Source organism: Sapajus apella, unplaced genomic scaffold (assembly GCF_009761245.1).
Source record: "Sapajus apella isolate SASKATOON/1434 unplaced genomic scaffold, GSC_monkey_1.0 scaffold4, whole genome shotgun sequence".
NCBI lineage: Eukaryota > Metazoa > Chordata > Mammalia > Primates > Cebidae > Sapajus > Sapajus apella.
Genome location: NW_022436944.1, coordinates 2364036 through 2387347, shown reverse-complemented (window position 1 = coordinate 2387347; position 23312 = coordinate 2364036). Strand labels below are relative to the sequence as shown.

The window sequence follows — 23312 nt, the reverse complement described above, 5'->3', positions numbered from 1 at the left end:
CTGTGCCATCCCAGCACATGCCCAGAAGGCTAAGAGCCCCATGACCCAAAATAGCAGACTTGAAAGCCAGAATAATTCATATGAAGATGGGTATTTCTTTAGAAAAATCAGAGGATTTGACAACATTGCTCCACAACCCTCACTAGGAAAGGGTTAGAGCCGAATAGTAGGTGTCACCTTTATATAAATTATGTGGCACATCTCCCATTTAGCATGACCTCCTAATCTCCCTGATTAGTTTCCCATGATTATATTTATTGTTCTTGCACTGTTCTTTTTCTTATAGAGAGTTTAAAAGGAAAGTATCTGTGGCCATATTTATTAAAAGTGAAAAAATAAAAGATGCACGCACACAAAACTTAAAGCAGAACAAAACCAAAATCTCTCAGGTTTCAAAAAGAATGAAATAGTATTTTTTTTGAGGAAGTTAAAAAAATGTTTCTGATTGCTAAATGTTATTTAATCTTGGGGAAAAATATCTGTCAAAATTTACTTGATTTGTTCTCTGAGGATATTTAGATGATCAACCACTGGTCTAAGTAAATCTAAGAATCGGGTACATGCAGATCAACTTATTTTTTATTTTTTTCTTAAAGCATCTTTTAAAATTTCATCTAGGGTTTACATTTTTTTTTGAAAGTGATTTATTTAGAGAGAGAGAAACAGGAGAAGGAAAGAGAAACAGCTAACTCTCACACTGAGTGAGAGAATCCAGAAAGATGGAATCCAGGAGAGGAAAGCACCTTCCACACTGAGTGGAAGAGAATAGAGAGATGGAGTTTAGAAGGGGAAGAAAGCCTTCCATGAGAGAGTGTGGAAGGGACCCCAGAGGGGAAATCTAGGAGAGAAAAAAACGGCTTCTACGAAGGGATTGTTTGTGGAAGGGGAGCCAAACATGGAGTCCCTACATTTTTGTTTTGTTTTGTTTTGTTTTGTTTTGTTTTCACTAACATTTTTTAATTGTGGTAAAACACATATAATGTACTATCTTACTTAATTTTAAGTGAACAGTCTGGTAATATTAAATACATTCATAATTTTGTGCAATCATTACCACCATCCATCTCTATAAATCTTTCATCTAGTAACATGGAAACTCTGTACCTACTAAACAATAACTTCTATTTCTGCCTCATCCCAGCCACTGGCAATCACTATTCTACTTTCTGTCTTTATGATTTAAAAAAAATTTTTTAATATTTCATTGCACTTTAGGTTCTGGGGTACATGTGAAGAACATGCAGGATTGTTGCATAGGTACATACATGGCAATGTGATTTGCTGACATTTTAAACTTATTAAATATACACATAGTGTTACAAACAGAAATTACAGTAGTTCAGCTTTGAAAAGAGCATTAGTGCAGATAGAATCTAAAACTATGTATATGATGCCATGCCTTTTTCCTTTTGCTATCTGGATTGTTCTTAAGGATATTATTTTCTCTAAAAAAAATTCTCAGGAAAATTCCGATATATCTTTATCTGACAGTGATAGGAAGAGAGTTGAATTTAGTCAATTATTTGCCAGATAAAACACTTACTAATGTAAGTAGACTGAATGTAAATTTTATTGTTTAAAAGAACATTTGTCAGCTTAACGTATTTGAAGTTTAGAGGAATGATTTTTGGAATTTATGAATGCATGATTGAAAGTAAGATTAAAATATTTTCCTAGTGGCACTGGACACTACTGAAGTTAAACCATAATAAAATACTATTTACATTTCATGTAAGTGGATGATCGATTCTGAATGATGTACATTTTAGGAATTGATCTATAGAATCTAAAAATTGATCTTTCACTTACCACTACTGTGAGATGACCTCTACATATTGCAGAGAATATTTTCTACCTTTTACTATAAAGTTGGGATGAAATGTGGCTATTTTACTCTGAATATGTAGTGTCATACTTTATATTAAAATTTAGATGGCTTAGTATGTATTGCCAATTCGTATGAATGGCTAGACAGATGAGTGAATAATTTTAAGGAATGACAATTCAATGTGTTACTCCTTTCAAGTGAAAGCTGTAACAACTCATTCTGCCTACTGTACTTTTAGAAGCTAATATAAGTTCAATTTCTTTTCATATTTCAATTGTAAGTGAATTTTAAATGCCTGGATTCCTTCATCTCTTACAGTAACATTTCCCAAAATATTTTCTAATGTGCATGTAAAAGACTGTTTGGGAAAAAATATATAGTAGATTGGCTTTTGTGGGGTTAATCAAGAATGGATAGATAAAAAGACACTGTCCTTAAAACAGGATTGTTAAACATTTTTTATGAAGGTGTATCTCATGAGTTAAATATGATAGGTACCAATTTCTCCTTTTCTAAGGCAATGGATTTGATATCACAGCATATTCAGGGCTATACCAGTATCCATATTTTCTGAAGAAAGGGAATTGGGGATGGTGAGCCCTTTAAGAACTTTCCTTGGATATATTACGTACCAGCTTTTGCATATTAAGAAGGACATTTTGATCACAATATAGAGAATCCCTAAGCAATTAATTGTTTCTTGTTGTTTTTCTCACATTGATTTTCATCCCTAATGTCCCAAGGGTTTTCTGCTAGGTGCTTTTCTTTTACTCCATCAAATTTTGGTTTTCAGTATTTTAGTATTTCATTATTTTAATCTGTTTGCTGTATTTCTTTTCTTTTGTCTTTTCTTTCGAAATAGCCTTGCTCTGTCACCCAGGCTGGAGTGCAATGGTGCAATCTCAGCTCACTGTAACCTCCACCTCCCAGATTCAAGCCATTCTCCTGCCTCAGCCCCTCAAGTAGCTGGGACTACAGGCACATGCCACCTTGCCTAGCTAATTTTTTGTATTTTTGGTAGAGATGAGGTTTTACCGTGTTAGCCAGGATGGTCTTGAACTCCTGACCTCGTGATCCGCCCACCTTGGCCTCCCAAAGTGCTGGGATTATAGATGTGAGCCACCATGCCTGGCCTGAATTTCTTTTCATATATGTTCTTACTAGTTTTGTGACATGTATAGCATCTCTTGATAGGAATATGCTTATTATTTTAGTATTCAAGAAATGGTCTGGAAAATCTTGAATCTTTCACTTGACATTTTTTTTCTTGTTTTTTCCCTGAGATTTTTGAACTTTACTTTCTTGATGTTATACACAACTACTTAATATCCTGTATAATTGTGTCATTTTGTCCCAAGGTCTCAATGAAAGAAATCAGCCATTTCTTTCATGGCTGAGGCAGAATGATGTTGAAAGAGCTACCTCTCATTTCATTGCTTTTCAACCTCCTGAGAGACTGTCAACTAGGCAAGTAAAACATTTATCACACCCTCTACTCTTAACTGTATGAGAATATCTAGCTAGTTAAAGGATTTCTCTATGTGGCATCAACTCTGAGTTAATTTTCTCTTCACTAGGAGGAAAGCAATATTTACACAAACTCCCATTTAGCCATCTTTCATCTGTCTGTAGCCTCAGAGCATAGTGCAGTATCATTGTTCAGTACATGTTTGTTGAATAATATAATAAATGGTTGATTCCAGTTCAGTCTGCTATGTACTAAAACTTTTTTTGTGTCTCCCTTTCTTCTTTTATAAATTTTTATTTCTATTTTTAAAATTTATTTTATTATCAGGACCACAAGCAAAATACGTTGCAGCCTCTTAATTCTTACACATATGCTTTCTCCATGTTCCCCCTTGAGGTTTACAGATTTCAGTTCATGTCTCCTATATGTCACACAGCATTGTTTTCAAGGTGGCCTGCCTTGTTATTAATGTATTAGTCATGAGTTCTAACCAGTGTCTTAGAGAAACCAATGAGAATTTGTTTACTACACGTATTAAGTTTTCAACCTAATTTTATTTATTATTCATATTGTATAAATATTTATTCTCCTCTTTGAAGTTTTAAGTATTGTATCAGACAGCCTTTCAAATTAGTTACAACTGAGAATGATGAGTTCTTCCTCCAAATTATTCTTTTTGGGCTATGTGTATTGTTCATAACATCCCATTGTATAGTTTTATTTGAGCTTTTATCACTTCTTTTTTGCATTTCAGTTTAAGAGATCCTGCTGAATGTCTATTTTATGATCTCAAATATTTGAATTATAAGTTGCTTCTACTATAAGAAGTCACAGCAATTACCATAAGAATTCACATGTTTAAAAGATGCTTTCCCGGCTGTAAAAGTGTCAGTTTGTGTTCATTGTACAGGTAGTTAAAACGTGTGTTGTAGATTTGAACAAAGACCTTTTAACTTAGACTCAAGAATATGTGATTATTAAAACACACTCACATCTCAAATCCTCGGTTCTCTTATAATGTCATGACCTTTAACTACAAGAAGAGATACAAATACTGCATATTCTTACAATACTTAAGCCATTAGAGGGGCATTTTAGATTTCTTCAGGCTTTTTCACTTATTCTCAGAGGATTATCTAAATTGATGAGTGAATATAGGGTGGGTTTGATCCATTTGGGTAGGAAGAGAGCAAACTTCTCTATTAGCTGTCAAATATACATCAATATGTGATGCCTTCCCATATTTAAGAATAGTCCACTAAATCATTTCCCAGTATTCTGTTGATCTAGTGACTTCAAGTTTTGTGGTACATAGAATATTATAGCTTAATCAAAAAGGTAAGTGGCTACCTTCTTTGAGAAAGTTTTATACCTGTAATGTAACTTCATAAATCCAAAGATACATAATAGAACAGTGGTCTTCAACCTTAGCTACATATAAGGCTTATTCTTTTGGGGCTATATGTATAGCTCATAATTTTTAAAAGCTTCTGAGATGATTTTAATTTGCAACCAATTTCAAGAACCACTGATATGATGCAGTGCATACGGATCACCTATGGATCTTCTTAAGATGCAGACTCATCTTCAGGGGGTATATCAGTGGGGCCTGATAGTTTGCATTCCAAATAAGCTCCCAGGAGAAGCTGATGCTTCTGGTTCATGGACCACACTGGAATAGAAGCTGTGTAGAATTTCTTTTTTTTTTTTTCCTCTTTGTCATAATCTTCTACTCTCCAGAACTTGGATGCTTGTTTTAATTCCGTCCTACATTACTAGAGTTTTATTTTTTCTTTCCCACTTTGCTTGTTAGCTTTTGCTCACAAGTTTTTCTAAGAACTTGTTTCTAATAAACCAGAACATAGACGTTCCTCAACCCTTGTGCTTTTTCTAGCAGGAAGGCCAACTTGTATTTATAGTGCACATAATTGGTGCATGCTTCAGGCAGAAAGATAAATATAACTCTGGTCACTGGAAGGTTTCCTTCAGTGGCCCTATCTTTTAGGTATGAAGTTGAAAAGTTGTCTTTTATAGCTCCCCTGGGAATCCTTCTTGTTAACTTCTGGGACAAACTGTATCCAAGTGATCCAGGCAGCCATCCCTCCTTGCAGCTAACCTCTACTTAATTGCTTGTTTTTGATAATTAGCTCTAAGTTGCCCTAGTTTCTTGAACTTTGAAAGCAATATTCCAATATTCAGTATTCTGTTTTAAAACTGAAAGCCTTTTCTGTCTCTTTTTCTCTTTCCCACTTACCAAGAGACTTTCAGATCTCTGAACTTTGTTAAATGGTGTTTCTCAAATATGATTGTGTGTGAGCATCATCTGGGCTGCTTATTAATGATTCCTGACTCCATATTCAGAGATCCTGATTTGGCGAGTCTTTAGTAGGCTCCAGTATCTGCATCTTTATTAGGGCCCCACTAAGGAGTCTTTTGTAAGCAATCCAACCTTGGAGAAACACTAATTTGACCTGGCTTCTGAAGCTTTAACATACGTTAAAATCACCAGATAACCTTGTTACAATGCAGATTGTGGCTTAAGGATAAAGTATTTCTGACAGACCCTCAGGTCTAAGAGGCTACAATTACTCTAGGTACTAAAGCTTTAGATCATGTAATTAATACCATGCAATTCAAACTGACAAGTGTACAGACTGACAAGTGTACATTCCTTTAATCTAATAAAGGATATTTTTAATCTTATGGTTAAAATATAAGCTTCCTTTTTTTGTTTGTTTTTTTGAGACAGAGTCTTGCTCTGTTACCCAGGCTGGAGTGCAGTGGCATGGTCTCAGCTCACTGCAACCTCTGGCTTCTGGGTTCAAGCTATTCTGCCTCAGCCTCCCAAGCAGCTCGGATTACAGGTGTGCATTACCACACCTGGCTAATATTTTTGTATTTTTAGTAGAGACAGGCTTTCACCATGTTGGCCAGGCTGGTCTTGAACTCTTAACCTCAAGTGATCTTCCCACCTTGGCCTCTCAAAGTGCTGGGATTACAGGTGTGAGCCATCATTCCTGGCCCCAACATAAGCTTCTTAAAGGCAAAAAATATCTCAATTCATAGAATACCAAACTAGGTAATTAATCCAGATCTTTTGCCTAAGCTCAACTCAAGGGCCCAAACGTTCAGCTGTAACTCATTTTGTTTAAAGAAAAATTTAAACGTAAATTTATTTTTAAAAGACAATTCCTCAAGATTCTAGAACTAGAAATACCATTATTGGGTATATACCTAGAGGATTATAAATCATTCCATTATAGAGATACATGCTCATGCATGTTTATTGTGACACTGTTCACAATAGCAAAGACTTGGAACCAACCCAAGAAAATGTGGCACATATACACTACACCATGGAATACTATGCAGCCATAAAAAAGGATGAGTTTATGCCCTTTGCAGGGACATGGATAAAGCTGGAAACCATTATTTTCAGCAAACTGACACAAGAATAGAAAACCAAATACCACATGTTCTCACTCATAAGTGGGTGTTGAACAGTGAGAACACATGGAAACGGGAACATCACACATTTGGGGCCTGTTGGGAGGTGGGGGGCCAGGGGAGGGATAGCAGGGGGTGGGGGACTAGGAGAAGGGTAGCATTAGGAGAAATACCTAATGTAGATGACAGGGTGATGGATGCAGCAAACCACCATGGCACATATATACCTATGTAACAAACCTGCACGTTCTACACATGTACCCCAGAACTTAAAGTATAATAATAATAATAACAAAAAGAATAAAAGAAAAAAAAGACTTGACTCTCTAATTTTTCTCAGGTTTCAACTAACTCTGAAAGCCTTTGAGTCTGGCAATCTGCTAAAATCCATTGCTTTTTTCTCCTATGGCTCAGGAAGAGAAGGCTGTTGGTCAGCATCACACTGCTAATTGTTGAAGAGCTAGGATTGGGCCTGAAACTTGTCACAAGGCTGGGACAAGTTTGAGCTTATTTGTTTATTGCTTAAGTGAAATCTGAATCATGATGCTGATTTTGAAGGTTCTCTGGATATGTAGAACTTATAAAAAGACATAGGCCCTGTTTTGCTTTAGTATTAAACATCAAAAGTTACAAAAGACTGCTCTGGAGATTGATTGTTGATGGAGATAAGGTTGGTCTTTGCCTTTTGCTTGCTTTAATAGATTTAACATAAGAGAAAATTATCTAAAAGCCTCAATAAACTGGCATTTCTCATGTTGAAAGGAAGCCTCAGCTCTTCAGAAACATTCTTTGCAGGTAAGAAGAAGTTCTTTTCCATCATTTGTGGAATGTATTACAGTGAAGAAAAATAAAAAAAATAAAAATAAGAGGAAAACAGTCAAAAAGTCTGGTATGGACTGAGTAGACATTTTTGAAGCCGAATAAAGCTGGATTCAATCAAAATCCTGCTACCTTCTGTAGGACAGATCCTAGGCAATTTATTTTTTCATCTCTCACTGATTTTCCTATCTCTGAAATGGAGATAATAATAGTTAACTATAGAGCTATATGTAATTATATAGCATGATAAATATATCTATAACAAAACACAGCAAAGAGTAATCATTATCTTCATAGATTTGTTTTCTTACTATAGCTTTCTTATTATAGCTACTGTAAATTCTCGTTTTTGCATATTTGCTTTCTCTGAGTAAAAGGCATAATTTTAGTATATTTAGTCTAGTTAAATCTTGGCAGTTTTACATAGTTTACTTAAAAGACAGAAATATAGATCGAAGAGTAATAAAAACATTCAAACATATATACATATAACATTTTTATGTATGTATGTATGTATGTATCTATCAAACCTTTTTAATAAAAGCCAGCTCAGTTATTCAGAATAAAATTTATGAGAAAGACAAAATAACTTGCACTGAATTATAAAACTGAAGATTATTGGCTTTATAGAAAACAATAATTTGGGTAGATAAAACATTTCCCTGAAACATTTGCTATAGATTGTCTAGTGTTTATTGTTCTTCTTGAGGAAAATTTTGGACAGTGGAAAAGCTGCTAGTCTATAGTGGAGAGTTTTCTAATTTTTTCTGTGTCCTTGGAAAAATGATATAATATTCATTTATTTAACCCAAGAGTTCTCCACCAGGGACAGTTTGTCCCACCCCCACATGTGAAGGGGGGATATTTGACAGTGTCTGGAGACATTTTTGTTTGTCTGACCAAGGCAGGTCTACTACTGGCATCTAGGGGATAAAGACCAGGAATACTACTCAACATCTTGCAATGTATAGGGCAAATTCTCCACAATATAGAGTTATGAGATCCAAAATGTCAGTGTTACTGAGGTTGGGAAATCCTGATTTAATCTACAAATTGGTTAAAACAAATGATACATAGTTTAAAAACCTGTGGTTCTAAAGCATGCTTTCTTCATGGGGCAATATTGTTTTCAAGGAAGCAAAGCATTGGTTCTTAGTGGGTGAAGGAAAAATCTTAGGTATTACAATAGATAGTGGCCCTCCAAAGGTCAGTGCTACCCACTGATATGAAGAGAGATATAGTATATTTGTTTTTCATAGAATTTCATTGAGGTAGGGGTGGGGACAATTAGGGAAAAATGTGTGATTAGGCTACTTAGTGGTGATAATGAAAAAAAGTTGAGAAACACTGCTTTATTTTATAGATACATGATTTCAGGAAAATTTTTAACTCATTAAATCATGTCCACATGCTCTACCATATTCTTTCCCCCTTTTGTGGCTTTCAGGCACCATAATAGTTAGATCATGGGATCTGGCAGCAATAAAGGAACTGTTTCACCCAAGAACTCCTGACCACCCCTAGGCTTCCTTCTGACTTTTACTTTATTTTATTCTTTTTTTTTTTTCAAGGCAAGACCTCACTCTGTGGCCCAAGGTAGCATGCAGTGGTACAACCATGGCTCACCACAGCCTCAACCTTCTGGGCTCAAGTGATCTCCTGCCTCAGCCTCCCTAGTAGCTGGGACTATGGATGCACTCAACCACTCTGGACTAATATTTTTAATTTTTAATTTTTGGTAGAAATCGGGCTTACTTGTTGCTGAGACTGAACTTAAACTCCTGGTCTTAAGTGATCCTCCTATCTTGCCCTCCCAAAGTGTTGAGATTACAGGCATGAACTATTGTGCCCAACCCCTCTGACTTTTAATATTTCAACCTAATCCTCCCACACACCCACTCATTGTCACTTGGTCTTTCTCAGATGCACCTCTCTCCTCCTCTTTTATTTCTTTGGTCAGTTATTCATTCTACTATCAAGTCAGAAAATAACCCTACACCTGATACATCTCTGTCCAGGGAAAAGAAAGTCAATAGTTTCAAGGAATATCGGGTATGCAGACGAGCTACCCGATTTTGTATTGACAGTGTCAAATACTCTTCAGAATCTCTACTAATGTCTTCCATCTTTTCCTTCACCTGCTTTTCCTTAAACACCAATATTAAATTCGTCCAATCAACCAATATTGCTTTAGTGCCTCCCATAGGTAGGGCACAGTAAATTCTTTCTCTTGGGAAATTTACATTCTAAAAGAAGAGCCAAAAATAACCATAAACATAACAAGTAACTAATACAGTATGGTAAATAGTAAGTGCTACAGTAAAAATATACAGCAGGATAATGGAGTCTTGGAGTTGCTGGAATTTGAGGGTGGTTTGCAGAATTAAATAGAGTGATCAGGGTTTACTTAATATTGTATAGCAATATATTTCTTGATGATAGCTAAAAAATAGCTAACATCTTTTAAGAACTTAATATATGATGCTTACATTTAATTTTGATGAAAAATATCTGTGAAGTAGGTACTATTTGTTATCTCCATTTTTACAGGCCACCAAAGCAGAGAACATAGGCAACTTTCCTAAGTTCATAAAACTTTCCTAAAGCTCTTTTAGGAAGTAGCAGAGCCACATTTAAACCTAGGAAGGCCTGCTCTAGGTGCTACCCCTGACTACTGTGATATGTCTCATTTCTATTGAGTTTAATGGAATTACAATGGAATTCCTGTTTAATCACGTTCCATAGGTAATATAGCACAGTGATTGTAAAAGAAAAACATCACACCTGACATTTATTAACAATGGTAAGGAAGACTTTAAGATTGTTGTGACAGGAGAGATTTAACTCAACTCTGAACACAGCAAAGACTGCTGGAGATGTATAGCCAAAGAGCAGAGTGAGGGGGTCAGTGGATGAGAAATTACTAAGAGGAATTTGATTCAATATCAAGGGTAGGATGATTTGGTCGAGGAGGGGAGTGCCTGCCATGGTTAAGAGAGTGGACCCTGGCACTGACCTGGTGGATCTAATTCATGGCTCCCACTTAACCAGCTGAATGACCTCAGGCAGGTTACTTCAGCTGTTTGTGCCTTCGTTCTCCATGTGTACTAACTCAGAGGGTTGTTGTGAGGGCTGAAGTAATTTTAAGCACCATTTATTTACTGAATATTCACCATGTATTATTCTAGATACTGTCCTTATATTGCCAGTAACTGACACAACAATACTGTGAGATAGATATTATTGCCCCTATTTTATAGATGAAGAAACTGAGGCACATGTAGCCTGTTTAAAGATTCAAAACAAGCAAGTGAAAAGGACTATGTATGATTTTGTTTCTAACTGATCTGCCTTTTCTGTTATTTTTTCTTTCATTAGCTACTTTATGATAAATGAGTGTTGTCACAATATTGTGAGAAATAAAGGAAGCACCTGTCTAGAATTTTCTCTGGAGAGAAAGCATTATGGCTAATTTTTTTGGCTTTTAAAAATTGCATCCAGTCTCAGAAAACATGTCTCTTTTCCTTTCAAGGTTCACCTTCCACCTCTCTCCTTGATCCCAGCATCTCCCTCTCCTCTGAGACCTAAGGCATGTGCCAGAGTTTTCTCTCTTGCCCTTGCTTGCAGGTTTTACCCTGTCACTGATGGCTTATTCCCTTGTACCTGTTACATGCTCGAATCTCTTGCATCTTCAACCATATGACTCACTTTAGATATTACCATGTGTTTCTCACTCTTTCCCTTCCCAGGCATCCTTATTGGAAGATCTATTTGCAGATGCTGCCTTTTCTTCCTCAGCTACTGTCTGCTTTTCAGCCTCTCCAAATTCTGCTTCCACTCCTCATCACTAGATCTCACTGCACTTGACCTGTCCCTGGGAATTATGCTGTGGACACTTTTTTTTTTTTTTACCAGAAACTCCTTACTCTCTTAATTTATGAGATACACTTCTCTCATGGTATTCCTCTTACTTTTCCAGCCATTTCCTGTCAACCTCTAATGCCCACAGCAAAATGATGATATAGCTCATGGTTTCACCTTGCCAGTCTTTTCTGCCCATGCTGCTTATTCTCTCACTACCATAAGGTGTACCTGTTTCATAGATCTGCAACCAGATAGCCCTCCTGATCCACGTGTTATCCTGCTGTCCACTGAATAGCTCCACAGACTATCGCATCTAAAAGTAAACTTACATTTTCGTAAACTTACATTTTCCCTTCCCCTGCAGAGTTTTTCTGCCTCTGGTAATTCTAACCTTGGGTATTGACACTGCCATTCACCCATGATAATATATGTACCAAGTGTAGTCTAATACATGGTGGCAACTCAATAAACAGCCACTATTTAATCCTCACAGAGCACTAATGTATAAATACTATTATTATTGCCATTATATAAATGAGAGGAGACATAAAGTGATAAGTGGCCTGCTCAGAGTCATTCTTGCTTTATTTCTCCAACAACTACCAATTAGTAACCAAGCCATTTCATTATACAGTACGTCGCCATCTCCCACTGCCTTTACTCAAATTCTATTTATTTCTCACTTGAATAAAACTCTGGTAATAATTCCCACTGGCTCCTTCTTCCTGTAGCGGTACCTCACCACCCTCAATCCACCTGCATCCTGGTCAGGTCAAAGTGATCTTTCTAAAGATTTTACCTGTTTATGACACTGCCTTTCTTAAAACTCTTCAGTGGCTCCCATGTCTTGCACTTTAGTGCAAACCCCGTAGCATGTTGTAGTGGGACCACCTGAGCAAAAACCTCCTGAGTTTATGTCTGTTTCTTTCCATGCCCCTGCCCTAGAACTCACAGTCAGACTGCACAAAATAATGAGTGAATTTCCAAGTGAATTGTGCTGTTTTACCCTTCCATAACTTTATTCTAACTGCCTCCTTTATTCACAATGTTCTTTTCTTTTTTGTCCCCTAAGGAACTTCAACTTATCCTCTACAGCTAATATAAAATATCGACTACTTTAGGAAGCATTTCTACCTGAAATCTCAGGGGGCAACTGAACACTATTTCCTTTCAATAAGTAGTGTATGTATATTTACCATAGCAACTTTAACAGTTATGTGTCTTAATCTGGGTATTAGAGCAGTTTAGAGATTTAACTTTGGCTTTGAATTCTTCATCTAACTTAATAGATTTGTAGCTTTGGGCAAGTTACCCTTTCTCTTATCTATATTTATAAAACATGGATTAAACAGGGTTACTTAGGGTTGAGAACATTGAGCTAATCACAGAAGTGTTTGGCACATCAGACCTTGTCATTTTCCTGCTCTCAATGTTCCAATGGGTTCCCATAACACTTAGCATAGAATTTAAACTATTATCTTTTGCTATTTAAATATATTCCATTCTAACTTCCTAGGGAGAAAGTTTGGAAAGTGAGGGATACCTCTAGTTATTATTGCCTTTACAGTCTTTCATGATCCAGCCCCCAACTATCTTTCCAACCTGATTTCCCACCATTCTCCCTTTGCTTCCTCACTCCATCCTTATTGGCAACCTTGCTCTTTTTTTACTGCATCATCTAAACTCTTACCTCAGAACTTTTGCTCCTGCAGATTCTTCCACCTGGTTTGTTCTTTCAACTGATGTCCAAATGGTTCACTGTGTTTTTCAATGCAAGCTGTTACTCGAAGGTCACTTATCTAAAGTAGACTGCTCTTCACTTTATTTTTCTCTAATCCTCTTTAATTTTCTTCAACACACTTATCATTGCTTCACATGAGTCATCATTTTGCCGGGTTTTGTCCACTCTCATTCGCTGCAACAGAAATGCCATGATTGTAACAACTTTGTTTACTGATATATCCTCAGATTGAGAATAGTGTTTGACTTACGGTAGGCATTTAAATATATTTGTTGAATGAACAAATGAGTGAATTATTAGATTATGTTAATATTATTATTTCTGAGATGTCTCCTGAAAGGCAGACATCTTCTCCTCTTTGTCTTCATACACTTAAGTTCATTGGTTTGTAAAGCACCTTCCTTGAAGCCTTAAGGGTTTTCACTGACTTTCCTCTGGGATCCTACTGACGTGGTTACTGGACAGGGTTAAAGTAGGTCCAATTTTACTTGTATATATTGATCTGCATAGTAATAGTTTCACTGCTAAAAGGCTTTTGAAATCCACTGACTGAGTGTAATTCCCAACACATCGAGTAAATCATTCAATAAAGGTTTGCTGGTGAATGTATGAGGTAGAAAAAATTTGCCAGAATTATTATCAACACGAAGAAAAACGTAGAGCTGACATTTTCTTGAATAGCCTACCCATAATAATCTGCCCCCAGCAGCATTAACTTTTACTTGTGCATCTTTGCAAAACTGATTTAGATTTTATTAAAAATTAAAATACATCTTTTAAAATATTTTTCTAATATAGCCTAATGTCATTTCTTCTGTTGTGGCATTACTTCTGTTGTTTTCTTGATATTATTAAGTAGTCAGTGAATACCAGTGGTAGATATTGAAAAAATAAGTACTAATTAAATTAATTAAATTACCAACCATAAGATAATTACTTTATTAGCAAACCAAAATATGATGATTCAACATTCTCCACATTTTACTAAAATGTTTTTGCTAAAAGTAATTCTACATCTTCAAAATATCTAGTGATGTTTGATTCAGACAAGATTAAATTTTTATTTATATTTGTTGACTCTTCAAAATATGTAATTATACTTGATTGACATATGTAATTAATATAAATGAACTTATTTTGTTTGAGAAATTAGGAATGGCCACAATGACATAAAATTTATTTTACTTATTTAGTTTAATATAAACCTTAAATGGTAATAATACAAATATTATGGTCATAAAGGGATCAAAAGGAGTTCCATATTTAACAGAAAGGTTATTTCTGTTATTTCTGACTGTGAGAATTCATATTCTTTAGGATCTTTCCACCATGTAATTTCCAAGAAAGTGTTACAGTGTTTTTCAGGTTCTCTCTTCCCCTCTTCCTGAGGAGGAAAAAGAAAAAAAAAAAAAGAAGATGGAAGATGGTGGTGATGGTGGTAGGGATTTGAGATAAAAGTTGAGAATAGACAGAAATCAGGATGAAGGTTGATTTCATAATCATCATAAGGAAGAAAGAAGCTAATTCTGGCCATGAAACAAGAGGTAGCTTGTTAGTCAGACCCACTTTGCAAAGGAAACAGTTAGAGGATTTGGACGTCACTGCGAGGCATTTACACCATGGTGGGAAGAAGCGTGACTGTCTTCCTTGGCCAAACTGAAGTGAAGAAGCATGCATCAAGGCAGTCCAACCTGCTTACTAATGAGTGATCTACTTAGATGAGAGAGATATCACTACTTAGAAAATCAAATTAACCCTAATCCATTTGAAAAGTAGGAAAAGTGATATAGTTGATATTGAAAATGCTTTTTATACCTTTGTAACAGTAAGATGACACATGTTTATGTTTTTTATTCTTGAGGTCTAGATAACTTTCAGAGTACGGTGATATTTTGCACCATAGGAATTTAAAAATGCCATATCTTCCCCTTTTTTAGTTGGTTTAACCTGTGATTAGCATTTGACAATTGAAGCCACTTCAATTGTCAAATGAAAATCTTAAAAATCTCTTCACTGACCAATGTAGAAACAAACATATTTACACACAAATACAGATCAAGTTTCACTTTGGTATATGACACCAATGTGAAACAAGGGAATAGGCATGTTTTAATAAAGCATATAACACAATATTATTTCTCATTTATCATTAAATAATCATTTAACAAAGCATATAAAAACTATGTAGAGCATAGATATTTACATTTGGAAAAAAACCCTAAATAAGATCAATTTTGACACGCCTCTTTTACAGATATGGAATCTGAGATATAGAAAAGGTAACAAGTTCTACAAGAAGCCTGCATAGATCCTTTATTTAATATCTAGTTTTTTATCTACTCATTCAAGTATTACTGTGAATTAGTAGATTCAAAATATATTTTGAAGTCAGGTCTCAATTTACACAAGACATGAGAATATTTCCCTCAATAAATTCATGTACATCTAACATTTTCCTGTGAATGTAACTTTGGCTACATTCCATACTACTTTTCTTCTGTTCTTATAAAAGATGATAATTTATTTATTATGTTGTGTTTTCTTAAGTGTATAGTTCTACTGAGTGTTATTCTTTTATTAAAAATGTCTAATGTTACTGCATTGAAGTTTAAAGTTAGAGAGATTTTCTACTTTGGGAAATTATATGATGTTTTAATGGCCACATACACAATGAATTTTTGCAAATATGTGGTATTGTATTTCTTGGTTTCAAAGAAGAGTGGTATGTGTGCATTTGATCATATTTGATAGGTTATCTCATTCAGATTTATTTTTTGTTTACTTTTTGTCTTCTTGATCTGTCGCTGACAGGTATAGGATATAATCCCCTGGTATGACTGTGAGTTTGTTAAATCTTGTTTGTATTCCTAATTTTGTACATTTCAATTCTACATTACTTGGTATAAAAAAGTTAATTACATATATTTTTGGTGAATCGTATATTTAATTATCACATATCTTTTCTTGTTCTTGAATTTACTATTAGTACAGTCATCTCTTCTTATCCACAAGTTCCTCATCCAACCAACCACAAATAAAACACATTTAAAAACTATTAAATATTAAAAATATTTAAAAATCATATTGTATTTTTGTGATAATTATTTAAAATATACAGTATTACAAAAATTATATTAATATAGTATTTGTATTTGTTAAATATAGCAAAAACAATATAGTATAACAATTATTTACATAGCATTTGTATTAATCTGTTTTCATGTCGCTGATAAAGACATACCAGAGACTGGGAAGAAAAAGAGATTTTAATGGACTTACATGTGCCTGGGGAGGCCTCAGAATCATGGTGGAATATGAAAGGCACAGCTCCCATGATGGCAGACAAGAGACGAAGGTTGTGCAGGGAAACCCCTCTTTTTAAAACCATCAGATCCAGTGAGACTTATTCATTATCAGGAGAACAGCATGGAAAATACCTGCCCCCAAGATTCAGTTACCTCCCAGTGGGTCCCTCCCACAACACAAGGGAATTCAGGATGAGATTTGGGTGGGAACTTAGCTAAACCATATCAGTATTTATGTTGTATTATATATTATAAGAAACCTAGAGATGATTCGAAGTATATGGGAGAATGTTCATAGGTTATATGCAAATACTGTGCCATTTTCTATAAGGGACTTGTGCATCCGTGGTCATAAGTACCCAAGAGGATCTTGGAATCAATCCCATGTGGATACCAAGGGATGACTGTATTTCTATATTTACTTTTCATTTCTTTCCACATTTGTCTGATGTATCTTTTATATCCTTTTATTTCATCCTTTCTGTGCTATTTTGTTTCACCTATATCTTTACAATGAACATATAGATGGATGTATTACTTTAAAAAAATTATATCCTATTTTATGTTTTCTGGTTGCCATCTTTGTTGTTCTTGCTTTATTCAAGTTATTTATTGCTTTATAAAAAATTGACCATTTAAAAATATTTTATGCTTTTTCCTTTGATTTGGATTTTATTCATCTTGTTTTTTATTAATGATTCTTAAATTTTTAAAACATATTCTACTATTTTTAAATTTAGCATCTAATGTTTTTCATTATTTACATTCTTCTCTGTCTTTCCCAACCAACAATACGGTGTTCCCACCCACTCCCATTATACCTTCTAACTTAATTACATCTTCAACGATCTTTTTTCCAAATAAGGTCACATTCACAGGTTCTGGGTTGAACATATCTTTTATGGGGGACCGAATCAAACCCATGACAATAGGCAAACTCTTATTCAAATATAAATACCAATATAAAGAGTGATATGTAGGCTAGGCATGGTGGCTCACACTGGTAATCTTACACTTTGGGAGGCTGAGGCAGGTGAATCACTTGAGGTCAGGAGTTCCAGAAAGAGTAATATGTAAATGAAAGTTAGTGTGAGAGTTTATTTACATTGGTGAAATGTGGATAATGGAGAGTTGGCAGTTAAATAAATAAATATACAATGTTCAGTTGTTACTATATTTTAAGATGTTACTATAAAATCACTTGGGTTCCCTTATTAAAAAATTTGATATTTTAGGCTCCACTCTAAAAGATCCTGATTAATATCTGACATGGGACCCATGATTCTGTGTTTTAACAGGCAGAAAGAGGGGAAAATTTTAAGTTTTGTAGGTCTAGGACCCAATCCAGCTTGGCGGTTGTTCTAAAAGGAAAATAACACAAAATCACAGCTAAGTATCCTAGAAGTTTAAGCTTGACTAGATTTTTGGTAAATCTGCCCCAGAAGGCACACCAAGTAATTTATGCACATGGTCCATGGACCCACACTGTATGGAACAGTGATCTAGCATATTCTTTCTGCCTTTTTGTTATTGCTGCTGCTAAACATTGTTTCTTCCCATAATATAATGCTATTACAAGTTGAGCTTTCCTTGGCTTATAGGTCATTATTTAGGCCATGCCTTTAATGTTGATTAAAATTATGACTACATTAGAGGATGGATTGATCTCTGTTATTGAATGTAAGATTTGTGAATTTCAAAAATTTGTTTGCTGTAGTCCTATGAAACAGGAGAGTCCCCTTATGCTCTTTGCACAATGTGTGGCAGGGTGGGGCTTGCTCCATTGGTCATCCTGCTGCTCAAACCCCTAGGGGAGTATGCAGGAGGGCAGGTGCAGAGGCTGTGGAGAATGCTTTTGGGCTCCGACCCCACAGTAGTCTAGGAGTGGGTGACTGTGACTCCCGAAGCCCCAGTGGGCATGTGTTACAATATGCTCTTTGAACTTTGCTGTTTGCAGATGGCTTGTGTTAATAGGCTCGATAAACACTCTCTCCCTTATCGCAAGGGCAGAGGGCCAGTGTGGCAGCTTTCTGTATCCCAAGCTCTTGTCCAGTGTACCAGAAAAATCATATTACACCTGGGCTCGAAGGATGGGTGCAAGGTTTTATTGAGTGGTGGAGGTGGCTCTCAGTGAGATGGATAGGGAGCTGGAAAGAGGTATGGAGTGGGAAAGTGGTTTTTCCCTGGAGTTGGGCCACCCAGTGGCTGGACTCTTCTCTGACCACCCCAGCCGAGTTCCCTTCAGCATCCAGAGGTTCTCCCTCTTCTCTTTCTCTGCTGCGTCATTCCGCTGTCGCTGGTCTGCCAGTCCGCTAGTGTCTGTTGGTCTGTTCCCCTGTCCTTCTCAATGTTCAACTGCTTGTATCTGTTCCCACTAAGGTCTCAGGCTTATGTGGGCACAGGATTGGGGCCATGGCAGACCAGAGTGGTCTTGGAAATTGCAACATTTGGGCGTGAAAACAGGAGTGCCTGTTCCTTGGGCACAGGCCCAAGGGTAGAGCCCTCGCCAGGGACTCCACCCTTCTCTATCTAGCACTTTCCTGCCCCCACTCTTTATTACTTATTGTTACTATCAATAATATACATTTATAGTTTCTTTCCTGGAAACATGGGGTAGAAAAAGGGGCATTGGTTTTCTTTCTTGGAGGCTCCTTATGCGTGCAACAAATAGCAGATTGCTCCAAAAATTAAACAAGTTGATGTATGAGTGCTTGATATGGGGGCTATTACATAGGACACAAATGCTTGTCAGTATTCCTCTTCTCACTAGTTTTTTTTTTTCCTTTTTCCCTCACTCATCTATCCTTGCTTTCTGTAAGATAATTTTGCCCCTAGATTATTGAAGAACTCTTGAAGAAAGAAACTAAGAAATTCTCTGTGGAACTTTGCCTTTCAGTTCTTGTATTGTTACTTATTCTGTCTGATAGAAAAATTGGGTTTATAATAAGGATCACAAAATTTTAACTTTTTAATTGGGTGGTTTCTTTAGGCCAGTCTCTGCCAACACTGTTCCATATACATTACTATCTTTAATTTCCCCATCAATCCTACAATGTAGACACAACAATTATCTTTCATTATAAGGATGAAAAAAACTGATTTTTTCAAGATTTTACCAAGATTTATTTAACTTTTCCAATAAGCCATATAATAAGAAGTGGCCAAAGATACCTATGCTGGCCTGATCCTAAAATACTACTCTTGGCCACTGCTATAATTCCAAGATAATATTCCACAGAGTTGAATCAAGTTTATTCATAATAACCAATTTCTCTTACTTAACAATAGACTTCTGTGTGTATTGCCAGCCAGTGATAATAGAATGTTGTTTGCTTTATTTTAAATACTGGTACAGAGATATTATATTACAGTTTGGGGCATTTTAACCCAGGGAATTACTGAGAATATAATTTTTAGTGATTGGGTAGAAATGCTTTTAATTTCCATCATCTCTTGGCAGTTACACTTTTTAATAAAATTCTTTGCTGTACATTTCAGTTTCACTAATGTGATTATGTGGGCTAACATCAAAAGGGTTCATTGCTTAATGACCAAGAACCAAGTATGTCAGGATGCAGGAATTGGAAATGGTTTTAAATAAATCAATTTCAAGTGAATTAATCTTTGAAAACAGCACTTGAGCATTTTCCATATGAAAGTCATTTCCATTATGACTTCATAGAACCATTCAAAGTGTCTTTTTTGATGTTTATTGTCTTTATGGTAGCAAGAGTAGCTACATTGTGTTATAATAATATGGTTTATTTCTGCTTCTAAATTATCTACGGTTGAGAGTGGATTTATATAGCTGTGTATATTTGCTCAGAGCCTCTTCAATATCCTTCCAGAATCACTTATACATTGCCTTTGGTTGTGTATGTATCTTTGTGAAAATGACAGCAAGCACTGAATCAGAGTGATGCACCATTTACTCTGTGGTGCTTTATGTATTGTCACTACAATTGCATGTTCACAGGCAGCTTTGTGTACTTAAGATTTACAAGTCATTTGTTTGCTTCCAAGAAGCCGTCTGAGATGATAGTATATATTAAAGTTGCTAAACAAATTATATATTTCTTGTACCTAAAACTTCAGCCATTTAAGATGCATCATCTTCCTTCCTTCCTCCCTTCTCCCTCCTTCCCCCCTTTCCTCCCTTCCCCCTCCTTCCCTCCCTTCCTCCCTCCCTCTCTCCCTCCCTGCCTCGCTCCCTTCCTTCTTGTCTTTCCAAACAACAGTTTATCTTTTGTAATTTATTACATAATTTCGCTAAGAACCTAAAATCACTTTTTTCTTTGAAATCCCTTTTCTTTCAGTTTTTGCCTTTGCATTTATATTGTCTCTGTGACAGAACTTAATATTTAAGTCACAAAGCAATTCAGTTTTTAAGCATTTTGTTGGTATTGTTAAACTTGGATTTTAGCTTCCCCTAACTAACCAATAAATTGATAAGATCAAAAGCTCAGATATGGATGTGATATCTTTTTAACAATAGATTTTCCAATCATGTAGTGTGTACAAAAAAGATGCCAGACCTAAGAAAAAAAAATTGTTGCTAGAAGAATCTAATACTTTTCATAAACCAGTAAAATAATTATTTTAAATAGTATTTTAAAAGGACACATGTAATACTTATAAGTAATTAAGGTAAACATTTACATCACTCTCTTACTAAAGTAAACAATTTTTAGAGTAGTCTATGATGATTTCACTTAAGGAAAGTTTCTGGCATTTAATCTGAAATTATTAACTATCCATGTTGTAAGGCCATGTTAAGATTTTTTTTTTTTAATTTTTGGCAGTTACTTATAGAGTTCCTTCTCTCTCCCCAAATTATGTACCTATTGATTATTATTTAATTCAAAGTAAACTTGTGCCAAGGTAAAATTATGATAGTAGTGTTTTATGTAGAAGAATACAGTGAAGGATAGCCTATATACCACAGACAGAAATATATAATCCTATATCTTTGTAATTTGTACTCATCAAATACTGCTTCCAAATCCGATTATGTGTAGTTCCAAGTAGATTAAATTTGAAAGAAGGAATATCCTTTTATTTCTTTTATCTTTTGATCCTTTCTACTTCCTCATTTCTTCCCAACACAAATATAGCTTTGAGTTATAAATGGAAATACAAATTGATGAGCACCAATAGCCTACAGAGGCTTTCAGACATAGATTTCTGGTGCCCGTGAAGAACTTTGTTACACAATTGAAAGACTTTTTCAAACTGTATGGGATTTGAATCATCAAATTTGAAAGAATTTGGCAGTTATTCAATGCCTCCATCTGCCTCCCATAAAAGCTGCTATTATTAAGTCATTCCAGTGAGATGGGAATCTATGCTTTCTTTTAGGCTTTGAGAGAAAATGATTCAGTAATCTCTTTTTTTAAAACTTATTTCAATGTTTAATAACTTGAACTGTCAAAAAAGATTTTTTCATCATTACCACAAATTCTTTTTGTTGTCATTTAAGCCCAAGAATAAGATGAACAGCCTCGTAGAATTAATATGTGAATGCAACATCAAAGGACACAATAATTACAACCCAGGCTGTTTTACATCAGTCAAGCCGTCCTAATTCTAAAAGTCCAGAACTGGGACTCTTATTAATAATGATTACATTTTAGTATTTAATACTCCTAATATTTATAAAGAGATAATTTATTGAATTTGCCTCTGAATATGTTAAATTGTCTAAAACCATATTAAAACATTATTTTTCATAACACACATATTGTTACCTTTTGTATTTCCTTTGGTTGAAATTATTATCGTATGAATAGCAATCTGAATAGCAATGATGTATTGAATCCTAATGTAGAAGTATTTATTCTTATGGAAACAATTTCACTAGGACTTTAACTATTCTGGAAGTTATCCACTTGGAACTTTGAATAATGTCAGTAATTTTTTGTAAGAGTAGAAATTCAAATTTATTGAGCCATTCCATTTATTGTCATTGATTTTCATCCATTTCAGCCTGAACCTATTTTCCTTGATCAGTTTCCTGAACCTTTTGATTCAAGTTCTTATCCTTCTTGTGATCTGCCAAACCTCTACATCTATCAGGTTTTCTGCCAGTTGGGTACTATGTCCACTATTTGGATGATGGATTCAATAGAAGCCCAAACTCCAGCATTATGCAATATATCTGTGTAATAAACCCATACATGTACTCCCTGAATCTAATAAAAAATAATAATTCAAATTCATAGAAGTAGAGAGTATAATGGTGGTTACCATGGCTTTGAAGTAGGGGTACAGGTTGAGTAGATGTTGGATAAAAGATACAAAATTTCAATTATATAGGAGAAATAAGTTCAAGAGGCTATTGAGCTACATAGTGACTACAGTTAATAACAATGTATTAACTACAGTACTTGAAAATTGCTCAACAGTAGATTTTCAGTATTCTCACCATAAAAAAATTAGGTACATTAGATAATACATTTGTTAATTAGTGGGATTTAGCCATTTCACAATGTATACCTATTTCAAAACATCGTATTCTATACCATAAATATATACAATTTTAAAATTGTAAATTAAATTTTTAAAACGTTTCATCAAAAAATAAACTAAAATTTTTAAAATGACATGAAAAAAATGTTTAAAGAAAAACTGTGGCTGAGCATGGTGGCTAATGCGTGTAACCTTAGTACTTCAGAAGACCAAGGCAGGAAGATCGTTTGAGGCCAGGAGTTCAAGACCAACCTGAGCAACATAGTGAAAGCCCATCTCTAGAAATATAAAAAGAAAAAAAAGAAAAATGTCATAAATAGATCATAAATATCATAAAATTTCACCATAGGACACACACAAAAATCAAATTGT

The 23312-nt window shown here is 35.1% G+C and overlaps 1 protein-coding gene and 1 long non-coding RNA gene across 7 annotated transcripts in view; one reads left to right on the top strand and one right to left on the bottom strand.

The window, feature by feature from the left end:
- Positions 1 to 23312, top strand: part of LOC116538657 (EGF-like and EMI domain-containing protein 1) — a 624824-nt gene that overhangs the window by 184961 nt on the left and 416551 nt on the right. The gene's annotated exons all lie outside the window — the stretch shown is intronic.
- On the bottom strand, positions 793 to 17208 carry LOC116538702. The gene is made up of 3 exons (XR_004263757.1): positions 17198 to 17208; positions 6767 to 6774; positions 793 to 904 (listed from the first exon to the last, which is right to left on the bottom strand). It is a non-coding gene; the product is annotated as an uncharacterized LOC116538702 (long non-coding RNA).